Raw genomic sequence first — 5,529 nt, 5'->3', positions numbered from 1 at the left:
AAGGAGACCTTTCCTGGTGAGTGAGCAGCGCCCACTGTTTTAGTAACTTCGCTTTCACTTCTTCCGGATAGAGAAAAGTGCTTGCAGTCTCGTGAGTGAGTGAGACAAATGCTGGGTTTGGTCTGCTTGCTCAGCCAAGGGTTCTCTTCCTTTCTGACTTTCTCTCTCTCTATTATCCTCATTTGAAATGCAGAGAGTGTCAGTGTGGGCGGTTTCCATTCTGCTTTTAACTGGTTGGCTTCTGCTGATGAAGAGGTTACTTGAGTTTGTGCAGCCTCTTGATCTATTATTATGCTCTTCACCTGCACTTTTGTTTCTAGTCAAAATGGAAAGCAACCGTAGTTTCTCATCCTTTAATGCCCAGAAATGACAGGAAGCTGGGTTTTATTTCTTTTCCCTTTTGAAGTGATAAAGCTGAGTGAACAGACCTAAGAGCTTCATTTTAGCCAGAAATCTTGCTCAACCTCATGGCAACAGCTTTGTGGAGAAGCGCCATTGGCCCCGCCCACTTCCCCGGTCTTAACTATGCTGCTTTTATCTAACTGCACATATGTAAATGTACTGATTCCTATTTATAATGAAACACGCAAACATTGAGTAAATCTCGATAACTTTTTAAAAAGAAAAGTGTACAGCAGTGTAGCCAACCTTCCCGAGGAGATGGCAACCACCCTGCTATCCCAAGTTACCTTCGCCCACTCCTAGTGCTCCCTCACTGCGCATGCCCTGCTTTCTGTCCCCAGGGAGCAGCTTTGCTGAGTCTTGACTTTACCGTCAGTGCAATCGTAGACCTTATTTATTTATTTATTTATTTATTTATTTATTTATTTATTTATTTAGTGCCTGGCTACTGTTCTAGAAAAGTCTGAATTTCTGGGCATGATGGTGCATGCCTTTAATCCCAGCAGAGGCAAGCAGTATGAGTTTGAGGCCAGTCATATGTATGTGGTAGGACAGCCAGGCCTACATAGCAAGACCCTGTCTCAAAAAACAAACAAAAAATATAAATCATACTATATTGTATAAATATGTCACAATTTGTTTAAGGGCTTGAGTTGTCCGTATCTGAGCTGTTGTGAACATTTCTGCACACGTGTTTTGTCAACATTTGTCTTGTTTTATTTCCTCTAGGTAGACACCCAGGAGTGAAATTTCTGGCGTAAAGAAATACCAAGTGTGTTTTGAAAGTGTTTATACTGGTTTGCCGAGCGACGAGCAACATCTTACAGGTTGGATTTTGGGGTTTGTTGTTGCTGCTGCTATTGTTGTTGTTTTGAGACAGGTTTTCTCTGTGTACTCTGGCTGTCCTGGAGTCACTCTGTAGACTAGGCTGGACACAAGCTCACAGAGATCCGCCTGCCTCTGCCCCCTGAGTGCTGGGATTAAAGGCATGTGCCATCACCACCGAGCATCATCTTACTGTTTTAGTTAGCCTGCATTTTCTCTGAGACCTGGTGTGTTCAGCTTTTAAAATTCTGCTTAGTCTAATGGGCATGAAATCAGCTCTGACTCTGGTTTCATTGTGCGTCTCCCTGTCAACCAATACTTTCTTCTGGAAGGGCCTATCCAAATCCTTGTCATTTACTTACTGGATTGCTTGTCTTTTAAAAAGTTAATTTATTTATTGTGTGTTCGTATCTGGGGGGAGGAGGGGTGTGGGTGAGGAGGTGTACATGTTGTATGTCACACTTATGTGTAGTGGTCAGAGGTCAGCCGTGGGAGTCAGTTCTCACCTACCACATGGGCATTGTCCATGTTCTCAGACCATAAGGCTTGGTGGTAAACACCTAGACTTCCTGAGTTACTGCTCTGGCCTGGTTTATCTTTTCGTTCCTTGTAGTTCTTTATATGCTCTGGGTACAGAACTTTAGTTAGTAGGCCTTTTCTTCTCTAACCTTGGTGGGGTCTGTTGTTGTTATTTCTCTGAGTAAGATTTTTTATTTTTTACATCGGTGTTTTTTGTTTACATGTGTCTATGTGAGGGTGTCAGATCTCTGGAGCTGGAGTTATAGACAGTTGTGAGCTGCTCCTGGGAATTGAAGCCAGGTCTTCTGGAAGAGCAGCCAGTGCTCTTAACCTCTGAGCTGTCTCGCTAGCTCACTCTATTTTGTTTTTTTGATGATCAAAATTTTAAATTAAAAATTTGACATTAATCAATCCTTTTTCAAAGTTTAGTGTTTTTGTTTATACCTATCAGTGAAACCCATGGCACAAGCCTAGCCATGAAACCCATGGCACAAGTCTGAAGAAGTAAGCAAGTATTCATTATCCATTCTTTTTGTTTGTTTGGTTTATGAGTGTGTATAGGTATGTGTGTGTGTACACACTCGTGCTCATGTACATGCGTGCATGTGTGCAAACGGTCAAGGTCAGGTGTCACTCATCCGAAGTCATCAGGATTCTGGGACTCCTCCTGTTTTTACCCTTTCCCCTCCCCACAAGCACTGAGATTATAAGCACAGGCCTGCCAAACTTTGGGGGCATCAAACCCAGGTCGTGAGTTTACAGCAAGCAGTATATGATATCCTCACAGACCCTCGTGTCTGTGTTTTTGAGATAGGAGTTTACTGTAGTCCAGGCTGGCTTCCAACTTGTTATGCAGCTGAAGCTGGCCTTGAACATCTGATCCTCTTGGCTCTACCTCCCACATGCAAGGATTACAGGCCTCTGTCACCACAGCTACCTTATTTTCTCCCAAACAGATTATAGCACCATTTGCTGATCCACATGTTTGATCAGCTATTATAGCACCATTTGGTGATCCATGTATTTGATCAGCTATTATAACACTGTTTGGTGATCCACATGTTTGACCAGCTATTATAGCACTGTTGACTGAGGTTTCTGTCGTGCCCAGTTCCCACAATCATTAAGTCCCAAAGAAATCACACAGAGGTCTACATTAGTTATAAACTAATTGGCTCATTAGCTCAGGCTTCTTATTATCTCTTATAACTTATATTAGCTCATTATTCTTGTCTATGCTAGCCATGGGACTTAGTACCTTATTCAGTGAAGCAGTCACGTCTTGCTTCTTCTCTGGTCGGATCAGGACTGCAGAGGAATAGGCTTCCTTCTTCCCAGAATTCTCCTGTTCTCATTGACCCGCCTCTACTTCCTGTCTGGCTGTCTTGCCTATACTTCCTGCCTGGCTACTGCCCAATCAGCGTTTATTTAAAATATAATTGACAGAATACAGATCATTCTCCCACCATAGCACCATTCTCTGATCCACATGTTTGATCAGCTATTATAGCACCGATTGGTGATCCATGTGTTTGATCAGCTATTATAGCACTGTTTGGTGATTCACATGTTTGATCCGTTATTATAGCACCATTTGCTGAGAAGATCTTTTCTCAGTCGATTGACTTGGCACATTTATGAAAACCAATCAGTACCAGGTGAGGTGGCATTAGCCTATAGTCTCAAACACTCTGGAGGCAGAGGGAGGAGGGCTGCGGCACATCTGAATGCAGCCTCGACTACATGGCAGGTTCCAGGCCAGCCAGGGCTACATAGCAAGACCGTGACAAATCAGAAGTAAATACATTCGTAACCACATGTATGTGGTCAGATAGTGGGCTGTATTAAAATGCAATTGAGTCCTCTAAAATTATACTTGGTTATTAGGATAGCTTTGCCATTTTAGACCATTTCCATTTAAATTTTGGAACCAAATTATCAATTTCTACAATAAAGACTGATGGAGTGTGATTTGGATGTTTTTGTGTGAGCATATGTGTTCTATACATGATTCAGGGAGCACTGACATTTTAAAATATTGTAATTTTATTCAAAACCAACTTTTAAAAAAAATCTTTAAAATCTCTCAGCAATGGTTTTCAGCATGAAGATCTTTCCCACAATTTGTTAATTTTTTCTTAAATATTTGTTATGCAATTAAGAAATACACTTAGAATCTTTTGTGGAGGCTATGCTGGATCAAACCTAGGTTTACACACATAATTAGCAAAGGCCACTGAGACCAGATTTCTCTATTCATAATCTCTCTCAGTGCTTACCAGTTTTATCAATCTTATTACAGAACTAGTTTTTCAACATGTTTTTTACTTTTCCACAATTTTACAGGTTTCTGTTTTATTATTTTTTTAGTTATCTTAATTTAAATTTAATTTTTTGTTCTTTTTTTCCATTTTTATACACATACACACTTACACATACTCAGGTTTCTTGTTTCTTGTTGGTTGCTTTTTTGTTTTGTTTTGTTTTTTAAGACAGGATCTCAAGTAGCTCAGGCTGGTCTCAAACTTGCTATACAGCTGAGGCCAGCTTTGGAACTTCAGGATTATAAGCATTCACCCTCGGCTGAAAAAAGGGAGTCAGGGAGAGATGTCGCCGGTCTCAGGAGCTACTGAGGCAAGCTGGATGGGCTTGCGGCACATTTTCATTTCTTAAGATCTGATAAGAACTCCGATTCCTGGCTGTAAGAGCAGGCTCGGCTCAGGAGGACCGGAAAGACAGACCCGGATGCTGGGAGGCACGGAAGCCGGGCCAGGCACATGGCGAGCCCTGCACACACCACAGTTGGTATGAATAAGGTAGGTCAGAAGTGGTGAAGCCGACTTGTGTCCCACGCTGTTCCAGGAAGGAGATAACAGCAGTTGGAAATAACAGGTGGCCCCGGAGGAGAGGAAAGAGGCTGGCCGATCCTCAGGGTTCAGAGAAGAAAGGGAAGGGCTTTCGGGAGCTGGCAGGGGACCCGGAATGTCCTCAGTGTCTTGTTTTGGCAAGAAGCCCTGGCTCCCCACAGCTGCTCACCTAACCAGCAGCTTTCCGAAAGTTTGGAGTTCAGACCCAAGATGATTTATACAGTTGCTCGAGAGAAGTGACTAATGAAAAGAGAAACGGCCCATAAAAGGACCAGTTAGCACAAACTTCTGGTTTTTCTTCCTTGGCCAGCGGTGCCCAGCCAAGACCTCCCTCTAAACTTGGCTCCAAGCCTTCTGCTCTGTGAACCAGCGCTCACTGGCAAGTCACATCGCTCATTATGCCCAGCCACACTGCTTATCAAGCGTGGCCTTTTCTTCCTTAGCATAAGGTCTCTGGACTCTTCACTATGAATGAAAACAAGCAGCCATGTCAATGGGCTCCTGGCTACCAGATCACACCAATAAGGGTAACCTGCGTTACAAGCTTTCATTGAACCTCAAGGAGAGCACACAGCAGATAATTTGACACCAAATGTCTGGCTTTTAGCCAGGACTAACAACTGCTCCTTTTTTTTTTTTCAAGCCACATTCTGGTAACCACAGAGAACCAAAAATAGATATTCTGATTCCAGAGCTCAGAACGTTTTCTAAACGAAGGTGAAATCACAGTGCAAACTAACCACAGGTTTAGGAGGGGAAAAGAGTTAGGCTGAAAGCTTTAGCAGAAGAAAATTGGTTAACTGCTAATAAAACATTCTTTCAGAATCAAAAGAGCTAACCAAACTACTACATTGCTTTACGGATTATTGCTAGTCAATACGGTTTGATTTGAATTGCCAGATTCAGCAAGCCAAAA

The sequence above is a fragment of the Microtus ochrogaster genome, linkage group LG5 (genome assembly GCF_000317375.1).
Source record: "Microtus ochrogaster isolate Prairie Vole_2 linkage group LG5, MicOch1.0, whole genome shotgun sequence".
Classification (NCBI taxonomy): domain Eukaryota; kingdom Metazoa; phylum Chordata; class Mammalia; order Rodentia; family Cricetidae; genus Microtus; species Microtus ochrogaster.
This window is presented reverse-complemented; position numbering follows the sequence as displayed.